The sequence below is a fragment of the Vombatus ursinus genome, unplaced genomic scaffold (assembly GCF_900497805.2).
Source record: "Vombatus ursinus unplaced genomic scaffold, bare-nosed wombat genome assembly UNPS02014812.1, whole genome shotgun sequence".
Taxonomy (NCBI): domain Eukaryota; kingdom Metazoa; phylum Chordata; class Mammalia; order Diprotodontia; family Vombatidae; genus Vombatus; species Vombatus ursinus.
Genome location: NW_020954590.1, coordinates 92,845,557 through 92,857,494, shown reverse-complemented (window position 1 = coordinate 92,857,494; position 11,938 = coordinate 92,845,557). Strand labels below are relative to the sequence as shown.

Here is an 11,938-nt window from a genome sequence, read left to right as displayed (position 1 = left end):
AGCCATTGTGGCCAAAATGATTCATTACCTGGGGCCAACCTTCTGATGAGACTTCGTAGAGGGTAAGGTCTTTACAAGTGTTCAATGATTGGAGGCAGCTAGGGGGATGGGAGTGGAGATAAAGGGAGGAAAGGTGAACCGAACTAGGTGGGCCACATCAAAGCCACCAAAGACAAACTTGACCTCTTTCACAATTTTGCGTAGCAATTGTCCTGTAAACACAGAACAATTTTCTGTTTAATGGTGACCATGAGAAGATTTCAACTGAACAGCTATTTCCAGAGCACCTACTATGTGCACAGCAATGGGCTAGACATTTTAAGGGATACAAGATGAATGGACTACCATCTCTAAAGGATCTTGTAATCTTCTCTAGAGGGGAAAGGAAAGTCTAAAACAACAAGAGCCTGTTTAACTCCCCTAGGTTGTAAATTGCACAATTATATGCAACTTTTTCATAGAAATGTCATCAGAATTCCTCAAATAAATTATTTTTGCCTCCGTAATAATAATAGCTAACATTCACAAGGGCACTTAGGTGACGAAGTAGATAGTGTACAGGACCTGAAGTCAGGAAGACTCCAGGAAGACCTGACCTCAGACACATATAGCTGGGTGACCTTGGGCAAGTCACTTAACCCTATTTACCTCAGTTTAGTCATCCGTAAAATGACCTGGAAAAGGAAATGGCAAACCATTCCAGTATCCCTGACAAGAAAACCCCAAATGGGGCCTTGAAAAGTTGGATACAACTGAAAACAACTAAATAACAACAACATTCACGTAGTGCTTGAAGGATTGCAAAGAACCTTACAAATATTATCTCATTTTATCCTTACAAGTACCTTGGGATTCAGGTGCTATTATTACCTCCTTTTTAAAGATGAGGAAACTGAGACAGACTGTGATGTGACTTGCCCAGGGTCACACAGTTAGTAAATGTCTGAGACTGGATTTGAACACAGCTCTCCTTGACTTCAGGCCCAATGCTTAATCCACTTCAACCACCTCTCCTCCTTTTTCTGATGCTATCTTCAGATGTTTACACGTGCGATATCTATAAAAGCTGGAACCCTCCCTACAGAAAAAAAGGAACAAAAAACCTGGCAAAGTGAACTAGATATCCCACTAATGTTCACCTTAGAAAAGAGTTTAACTGACAAGCTCATTAATGTCACTTTCAATTACCAGAACTCAAATATGTGACCTGTATGGTCGGTCATGGCCATCATCACCATGAAAAATTGGTCCTCCCTGTGAATATACTTCTTGTTTAAACAAACCTTAGGAAAATGTGTAGTGCCAGATTCTTGGAGCCAGAGGCACAATGCATTTTTTTCTTAAATGTTTATGTTGCGGAGCCTGTAGAAAGTAGTGCAACAAAGATCTTTTAGTGGAAGGTAGTGACATGGATGAATAGGGTTTTTGTGTGCTCATCAAATGTTGGCCCTCCAAAGAACAAATCAAAAATCCATTAAGAATAATTCTGCTTTACCCAGTGATGGACAGAAATCATGGAGAGAGAAGGGAGGAAATTATAAGGGACATTATTCTAAAGAAGTAGCAGAATCAAATGTCAAAGGACTCTGTTAAACTAAAACCAGAACCAAATTAGTCCGATTTCAGCTGTGAGCTCCCGCCCTCCTCCTCCCCACCCCACCCCACCCCCTACTGCCACATCCACACACACATACATTTCATCCCAAGTGGAATTCATCCATACGCAGGCAGAGCTGCTGCAGCAACACAACATATTGAGTCAAGATTCTGTGAGCTGCAATTCTTGTGGTTAAAAAAAAAAAGGAAAATTTCCCCAAATCTTTCAGATTAAATTCTGAAAGTGCAAAGAAAATAAGCTTTGTTAAGACTTATGTCATGCAATAGTCATGCAAACTGAGAGGTGGGCTTTGTTTAAATTGGGGTGGGTGGAATTTCAGCATTTGCCATGTGGCTATTTTAGGTAATCCCTCTATGTGAATGCATTTTCCCTCCCTACACCCAGACTATACAACGCTGGGATTGATGAGAGGCTACTTTAAAAAAAAATCTATTTCCTTCCCACCTCCCACTCCCCCATTCCCGGGTGCACATTCAAACCCAAGGAGAAGAAAAACGAATCCCAGATATCAAAGTTTCAGAAGGCCTTTAGTCAATCAGTATCCATCTGAGAACTTCAAGCTATGGAAGGGAACGAGGTGGGGGGAAAAAAAAGCAAAGAATACAAAGTGTTTCCCTCAGCATCAGCCTCAACCTCGGCTCTCCTCCCCGCCACGCTCCCAAAGCCAAGCTGGGTTTTGAGAGGAGTGGCTCTGGGAGGGAGTGGTGATAGCCACAGCTGTACCACATAATCAGGGTTTGGGGACGTGGGTAATTGCTGTTCTTTCTTTATTTTGCTACAAACCTGCAATCTTTTTTTTTTCTGAATTGAATTTCTCACCAAAATATAGGCTCTTGAAAATGTTGGTGAAGAGATTATGTGTATCTCCCAGCTCATGGAAAGCAGGAGCAGTGTTGGAAGTGGCAAATGTTTCTGCCTAGACGGGAAGGCCAGCAATAAGAGCCATCTGTACTAGTCCACATCCCTCCTCACTACAGTAGGCCTCACTTTTCCCCACATACCTTACATTCCATCTCTATTTCTTTGTACTTGCCCTTCGTCAGTCCCTTACCTGTACCCAGCCCCCATCACTTCCCCTTCCACCTTTATTCCCTCTCTCCCACATAATGACTGCCCCTATCTTGTCCCAGAGGGATGCAATAACAGCAGCAAAATTATACGAGGAAGTAAAAGGGGATTAGAAGCCAGCTCAGCCATGGATGCAGCAGGTCCACTTGCAACAGTCCTCTTGGCTGCCTAAGCCAGCTCTAAAAACAAACCTGTCTCTTTTCCTCTGCTCTCCTGGCTCCTATCTCTCTTCCTCTCTCTCCTTTGTCTCTTCTTTCTCTCTTCACTTTCAGTCCCTCCTCTCTCCTCCCCTCTCCTTTTCCCCTTCCTCTTTCTTCTCTCTGATCTCCTTTCTTTTCTATCTTACTGTCTCTTCTTTTGTTTCTTCTCTTTTTTTTTCTCTACAACCTTAACTCTCACCAATATTTTACCAAGAAAATGTATTTCAATGAAAAATTCAGTCTAATGGATGGGTGCAGCTCATTTAATCATTCAATCATCCAAAACCCACATAAAGTTACTAACAAAAGGTTCTAGTCCTGATATCTTTGTCAGGTAAGAACCTCTACTGATCAGCCAAATTGAACAATACAGAACATCCAACTAAGTGAAACAGCCAAGTTAATCCAATTGGGAAGGCGTTACAATGCTTCTAAGGGGCAGCTAGGTGGCGCAATGGATAGAACGTTGGACCTGGAATCAGGAGAAATTATCTTCCTCAATTCAAAACTGTCTGTGGGCTAGTTGTCATTTAACCCTCTTTGCCTCAGTTTCCTTACTTGTGAGATAAGTTAGAGAAGGAAATGGCAAACCATTCCAGTATCTTTGCCAAGAAAATCCCAAGAGGAGTTGGACGGAATGGCTAAACAACAACAAACAACAAATGACTCTAAATGATGTTGCCTAAGACACCTATTGGTATTGACCTATGGGTTTTGTATAAAGCAGGAAACCAGTCTGTAACCCGAGCATTCAAGTACCCAGCCAGCCTAATGATAGAAATCATTTCAGCCAAGCCCCTGAGAGGGAGTCACTTGGGAAAGGGAGGAGGGAAAAGAAAGGCCTCTCCTCTTCCTCCTGTCCCCTTGAACAAAGCAAAACCTTGTGAACTCTAAAAGTTTCAGAAGACTGTCCCAACCTTGTCTCTGGAACAGCTGATAACAGTAGCTGCGTTGGGAGCCAAGGACAAACTAGATACATTGAAGAAAAGTTAACTTTAGGTCTCCCTAGAATGCGGGCTCCTCCAGAGCAGGGACTGTGTGTTTTTTCCTTTCTGCACATCTCTGGTGCTTAGCACAGTGCCTGACATAATCAGTGCTTAATAGATACTTGCTGGCTAAATGAGCAGAATACTACACTGTACCTGAAGGGAATTTTATGAGCACTTCACCAAGGAGAGAAAAGGACTACTAACCAAGGATGTCCAGGAGCTGTAGGCTCTAAATTTGCTGCATGAGCTCTAAGTTTTAGTCCTAAACATTTCTTCCTGGACTGTACACACGAATACACACATATACATATACATATGTGTGTATATACATACACAGATATGTGTATATATACACCCCTGTGTGTATACATGTATGTGTGTGCACATAGGTATATATTTGTGTGTTATATATTTATATGTAAATATATAACATATATGTGTATATATACATATATACATATATATATATATGATTGTATCCCACAATTGACGAAGAAGCGGAAAAAGGATGTTTTGTACCAACTGATCTTACCATACCACCCTATTAGATAGTCCTAACTAAAAGTTAGATGAGTCTAATTGGTCAATTTACGTCATTGACAAACATGAAGGGAGCTCATAAGTTGGGGTTAATGAACAAGAGAAATGACCCTCCCCAACTCCTCAGTTAGCCTCTAGAACCCTGAGTGGAAAAGTAGAAGCCGCCCTCTGGGACTCCCACTTCCAAAGAAAAGAAGGTTTTAAGAGAATAGCTGCAGTGTCTGTGCTACACCAGAAATTCAATTCGGAACGAGGGAGTATTAATAGCATTTCTGTGAATCACATTTGCGAATGTGACTATCACAATTTTACACTTTTCTGGCATGGGTGTGACTGTGATCAAGACAGATTATGAAGGATGGGCCAATAAGCTAGAATCAATGGAAAACTGATGCGTTTAATAGAAAGCACTGATGAGCTTGTAAGAGAAAGGCCTCCAGGATGGTGAGGAACTTTCAGATCACCACCCTCTGGGGATCAATTGAAGTCACTGGGGCTGTTCATCCAAAGGAGAGAAGACTTAGGGAAATATGATAGTTGCTTTCAAACAGCCAAAAGATTGCACTATTAGAAGGATTTGATTTGTTCTGATTGACCTCAAAGGGAAGAACCAGAACCAAAAGGTGAAAGTTGTTTCTAGATTAATTTTGATTTCATTGTACTGGAAGAAAACAACTTCCTCTCAATGAGAACTATTTCCAAAGTGGGATGAGTTGCCTTAGGAGATTTGGGGTTCCCCCTCCTTCTCCATCATGCAGCAGAAACTGCAGGACTTCTCATTGTAGATACAATCCTTGCTCAGGGATGAGTTGGATCAGATGTCCCATGAGGTCCCTACCAACTCTGGCATTCTGTGACCCCACAGTCATTGGAAATCTGCTTGGTTATAAGCAGGCCATAGCAAAGTCTTCATCATGACTGCTTAGGAGAAGTAAGTGATGGAAAAGGCACCATATAAGACAGGTGTCAAACTCGAGAATGTAAATCTCCAGAGTGGCGGAATTAAATTAAAATGCAAATGTGGATTAAAATGCAACTGGGAAATGTTTAACAAAAATAAATAAAAATGTGATACATCATAAAAAAAGACTTCTGAATTGAAATAAAATCCTATTTCCCATAGGCAAAAGAAAAAGTGCAACAAGGAACGCTAGCCTTTAAATAGAAAAATTGTGTTTCCTTGTGCCTGTTGAGTTCCTCTTAAGAAAAGGAGTCTAGGAAAAAGATTATTGTTTCTTCTTGTGCATAATAAATTAAATGCTATGTAATGACAAAATAGTACAGGCTACTATCAGAGAAAGTCTTTTCCACTTTCGAATAATGGGATTTTTAGTGTTGAAAGAATATTAGGGTTCATTGAGTACAATACCCTAATTTAACAGTTGTGAGTAGACTGAGGTTCAAAAAGATTTTTGTGACTGAGGTCATGCAAATAAAATCAACAGGGAGTAAATCAGGTCAACAAATATTTTTGAGCACCTAATGTTTGTTCCAAATTGTCTTGGGATTCCATATCCACTAAGATTTGATGTGACTATCATCCTAAATTTAATCTTCTTTTTAGAAAATTATCTAGGTCATAGATTAAATCTGTATCAACAGACCTCTGTAGGTAATTGTGTGGAAAGACATAATGTGGATTATCAGTCTGAGTTTGAACTTTAGCAATATTATCTGCAAAATTATGACATTTCTATTGTGGGTTTTTTTTGTCCTGAAATAGCTTCCTTTCCTCCACTATTGCCTTTTTTTTTTATCTCAATTAGGCATAGAACTATGAGGGGGTATAGTATAAAAGGCAGTTAGATGGCACAGTGGATGGAGTACCAGGCCTGGAGTCAGGAAGACTCATCTTCCTGAGTTCAAGTCTGGCCTCAGACTCTTACTAGCTGTGTGACCTTGGGCAAGTCACTTAACCCTATTTGCCTCAGTTTTCTCATCTGTAAAATGAGCTGGAAAAGGAAATAGCAAACTACTCCCATATCTTTGCCAAGAAAACCCCAAATGTGATCACAAAGAGTAGGACACAACTGAAAACGACTGAACAACAACAACAATATAAAGGAAAGATATGCTAGTCCTCATTCTTCCACTACCTTATTTATTTCCTAGTAAGTAACCCCTCTGGGCCTCAGTTTCCTCTTTTGGACATAGAAGGAATTGGATTACATGTTCTTCAAGGTTTCTTCCAGTTCTCACATTCTATGAGTATATGAAATGTATATCATCTCTATGTTATTGTCATGTATTTTGACATTAATGGTGCCTCGTAAACCCAGAGGGGACTGTGTCTGCAGCAAGACAGAAAGAGGTATGTGGAGGATCCTCTAAATATTCTCATTCAGGACTCAACACTTAAAATATGGCCAACATACTAAGTAAGGGAATTGCTGCAGTGTTTAAGAGGCAAGTTTGTTAGGCCCTTAAAAAAATATAAAGGGAATTCCAAAAGGCTGAAGATGGAAAATGCTATCCACCTCCAGAGAAAAAACTATGGAGACCAAATGCAGATTGAAGTATACTATTTTCTCTTTTTTGCTGTTTTTTATTTTTCTTTCTTGTGGTTTTTCCCTTTTGTTCTGATTCTTCTTTACAACATGACTAATGTGGAAATATGTTTAATATGATTATACATGTACAGCCCATACCAGATTGCTTGCTGTCTTGGGGAGGGGGAGGGGAGGAAGGGAGAAAAAAAATTGGAACTCAAAATCTTATAAAACATGTTGAAAACTATCTTTCCATATAATTGGAAAAAAATAAAATACTATTAAATGGAAAAATGTAAATTGAAAGAGAACTTTGTTTAAAGATACTCAGAATCCTGATTCTTAGGTATAGAAATGTGAAAGGGTATTTAGAAAAATCATTGCTACCTTAATCCTGCCATTAGCTGCTTAGGTTTTTCGTACTACTAAGATGATTATTTTGATACTTGGAAAGTCAGCATAAAGGCAACTACCCCAGAACTGAAACATTTTTTAAAAAACTAACTCCCCTTGGAAATGTAGTGAAACACAGAGAAATCATTCATAATGGCTCCTCAAGCAAAAATTCTTCAACTTTTCTGACACTTGGGGCGGGGGGGGGGGGAGGGGAACACAGAGAAACACTGTTCCCTGTAGATTCCATCTAGCACTTGGTAGTTGAGTGTCACCACCAAAGTAACGAACAGGTCACAGGCTTCTCTGAATGGGTTTTTGTCCCATTGGGGTGGTGGTATAGCTGGGGGAGGGAAGGAGTTGGCCCCACCAAAACTCATTACACTGACTTTTTCAATAGCTGGGCAGCTGTGGTGAAAAATAGAAGCTATCCACATGGCCACTTGAAGCTGGTCAGAAGAAAATAAAAATGGAAATACTAACATGGGCATCTCCCTGTTAGGTGATCTAGACATACACAGCAGGATGGATGATAAAATGCCCTGAGGAGCAGCTGGATGCATGAAGGATAGGTAGGTACCTTTGAGATCTAAGATTGTGACGAAAATTCATAACCAAACAAGGGACAGAGAAGGTTACAAAAAACAAAATCATAGAAAATAAAAAAGGTTTTTTTACATACACACACACATACACACACACACACAATCCTACTAAAATAAGAGAAAGTATTGATTGTGAAAATACTTTTACGTTATATATCTTTGATAAAAGTCTAAGTTACGTAACAAAATTTCATACATTCATATGTATACACACATATACATACAGTAATGTGTTGGTAAATATTTAACAACTAATCTTTTAAAAACGTATGCATGACACACTTTTAAGTTTAATCTTCATTTATTAATATTTTTTCCATCACAATCAACAAAACAAAAAATCAAGTCCTGCTCTGTAGTTAGTATTTGCCAATTTCTGAGGTGTTAATGCTTCCACTAAAAATGTAATATCATGAGCCAGTATGAGCTGGCTCCAGAACCTCCTGAATATATAAAGCTAAGAGTTATTCCCCAGTAGATAAGTGGTCCAAGGATACAAGTAAAGAGTTTTCAAAAGTAGAAATGAATATGATCAACAATCATAAGAAAAACATGTACTAGATCACCAGTAATAAGAGAAATGAAAGCTGAAACAACTCTGAAGTTTCATTTTCTACCTATTAAAAAGATAATGTTAAAAACAGAAATAACCAATATTGAAGCTGAAAGTTAAATGAATGAATCAATGAACTACATTTTCTAGAAAACAATTTTGTACCACAAAAGTGATGAAATTGTTCATATCTTTTGATCCAGAATTCCCACCAGTGAACATATACTCCAAGAAGATCAAGGACAGTAGAAAAGCTACCAGAATTTTCATCACAGCATTTTTGGGTGGAATTTATTAAAAAAGGAAAGCAAAAGAAAAAGACTGGAAACAAAGCGGTTGTCTTTTAGTTAGGAAATGACTGAATAAATTGTGGCATATGAATGTGATGTGTTTTTTATTGTGGCACAAGAAATAAGGAATATAAGGAATTCCTCTTCCTTCTTTTTCTTGCTCTTCTCAGCCTTGACAACTCCTTTTTATTTTTTTTTACCAACATCAGGTTTTCCTTTAGCCCAGTATGCAGCAATTATCTTTCCATATTTTTCCTTCAGTTTAGCTGCCTTCTTTTCATAAGGTTGCTTGTCATCTGCAGCAGTATTATTCCACATTTCTCCCAATTTTTTTTTTTTGCCACATCTCCAATAGAAAGACCAGGATGCACCCTTTTGATTTTTGGACAATACTCAGAACAGAATAAGAAAAATGCCGAAGGAGGCCTCTTCGGTGCATTGGGATCCTTAAACTTTTTTGTTTCTCCTATAGGTGGTATGTAGGTTTACATTTCTCTTTCAGAACGAACCTTATCAGCTTTTACCTATTTTCAAATTTTCTTTTCTCTTTAGCAGACATTGTCTTCCACCTTTCTGAGCATTTTTTTTAGAAAATTCTGAGTTCACAGAAGCATCTGAGTGCTTCTTTTTGGGTTCCTCTCGGCAAGTTTACACAAAGGATCACCTTTGCCCATTTTTGATGACTTTTCCCTCAGCGCCTGCACAGAGTAGCCCAGTGCCTATCCAACTCTTTCTTGCCCCGGCGTTGTCTCAATGGAGCTCAATGTACTGCCGGAATATGAGGAATTCCAAAAAATTTGGGAAATTTTGGTTGAATTGATAAAAAGTACCAATATAATGCAATTAAGCAATATCAAAAAAAATACACTCTCCCTCTCTCTCCATATAGGTGTGTGTGTGTGTGTGTGTGTGTGTGTGTGTGTGTGTGTATGTAATCAGAACAGTAGAATCAAGAAAAAAAATCGTAAAAGCCATAAGACTTTAGATCACTGCATTGATTAGTCTGGATTCCAAAAAAGGGATGGTGAGGTATGCTTCCTTCATCTCAGCGAAGAGATGGTGGACTTTGGGTATAGAGTAAAACATTCTCAGACATCGTCAGTATGTTGGTTTGTTTTGCTTAACTGTATTTCTTTGCTACAAGGGAGAGATCTACGGGAAGAGGCCAAGTATTGAGAAGCGACGGCCATGTAGAACAAACTGCGTCGATAAAACATTTTAAGAAGATGATGGAAATCCTGGGGAAGGAGTTTCCATTTTGGGTGAGAAGAAAGAGAATGCAGGTAGGGTGGTGTTGGAATAAGGTTAAAGGAAAGAAAAGATCCTAACTATTATTACAATGATCATAATCATGAACATAAACCAAACTGAATCAATTTGAAAGAGAAAGTAGGCTAACATTTATTTATTTGTTGCTGCCTTTTGTTTTTATATCTGACTATAGCCCTATACGTATAATACCCCTCTCTACCCCAATATTGAATCCTCCCTTGTAATTTAAAAAAACAGTTAAGCATAAATAATTGATGCAGTGGTCATCTCTAAAAGTATGCAACATTCTATACCCACAGTACCCTATCGTATTACGGAGAAGAAGGAAGTAGGTTTCATTATCTGTTCTCCAGATCAAAATTATAAGTACTCTGTCATCGGTCAACATTTATTGTGAGTCAACAATTTATTTATAAAAGCATCCACTTTTTACAAAGCACTATATTAAGTTCTACAAAAAAAAAGAAGGAAAAACAAGATGATCCCATAGTTCTGTGTTCAGAATGGGGAAATGGATGTCTCAAAGGGAGGAAATAATGAATTTATGTGAAGCACATAGCCCAAGAAAATAGAAAAGAAGAAATAGGATAATAGCATTTAAATAAGGGGTGGGGGGAAACTGGTCCAGAGAAGATGTTAGATACTATGACTATCATTTTCTGAAAAAAGATAACCTACAATAAGCATGCATATAATTAAAAAAATACTACTATTCGTGTAAACTTTTTTTGTATCTTTGGTAGAAATGAATACATCTCTATGATATAATCATATTTTAGATATTTTAAAGGACATTGTCTCAGAATTTCAAAGGTCACCTAGCCTAAACAACACTTCCTTAACATGTGAGAATCTAGCCTTTGCTTGAAGACCACTAAGGAGGAACCCACAATCTTCCAAGGCAGCCCATTCCACTTTTGGAGAGCTCTACTTCTTGGGAAATTTTTCTTTACATCAAGCTTAAATTTGTCACCTTGCATCTTTCACCCTTAGCTCCTAGTTATGCCCTCTGGGGTCAATCAGAACAAGTTTGATAATTTCTCTCCTATTTGATAGCCCATCAAATACATGAAAACAGCTTTTGTGTCTCTCTCAAGTGTCCTGTTCTCCAACTGAAATATCCCAAGTTTCTTCAGTCAATTCTTGTATGACATGGTCACACTGCAATGGTCACTATCCTCTGGATATTCTGCTGCTTCTCATTGTCTTTTCTAAAATGTGGCACATACAGCTACACACAATACTCCCAATGTCTGACCAGATAAGCTGTTGCTTCCTTCATTCTGGTCACTATGCTTCTCCTAATGCAGCCAAGGATTACATTCATTTTTATGACTGCATGACACACTCTTGCCTCCCCTGGAGCTTGCAGAATCCTTTTCTCTTGAGCTAGCTCCCTTATCTGGACCTCGTGAAGTGGATATTATGAAGGCAAGTGTAGGACTTTAAATTTATCTCTACTAAACTTTATCTTATTTAGTCAACCCAATATTCTATCCTGTTGAGATTTTTATGGATCTAACACATCTAATGTATTAGCTCTCCCTTTCAGTTTCACATCATCAGCAAGTCTGAGAAGCAAGCCATTTTTACCTTCATTCAAGTCATTGCTTTAAAAAGATGTTAAATGATATAGGGCCAGGAACATATCCCTGGGTCAGTCAGTCAGTCAATCAATAAATATTTATTACACACGTACTATGTACCTAGCATTGTGCAAAGCAATGGGGATACAAGGAAAAGCAAAAGACAGTCCCTGTTCTCAAGAAATTCATCATTTAATAGGGTAGACAGCATATAAACAGCTATCTGCAAATTATATACACATATATGTGAAAAATTGGAGATAATCAACAGATAAAGGCACTAGCATTAAGAGGGATCAGGAAAGGCTTCTCATAGAAGGTAGGATTTTAGCTGG

At 38.5% G+C, this 11,938-nt stretch overlaps 1 pseudogene; it reads right to left on the bottom strand.

Moving 5' to 3' along the window:
- Window positions 1–8,802: 8,802 nt before the first annotated feature.
- LOC114054023 lies at window positions 8,803–9,396 on the bottom strand (annotated as a pseudogene).
- Window positions 9,397–11,938: the final 2,542 nt, after the last annotated feature.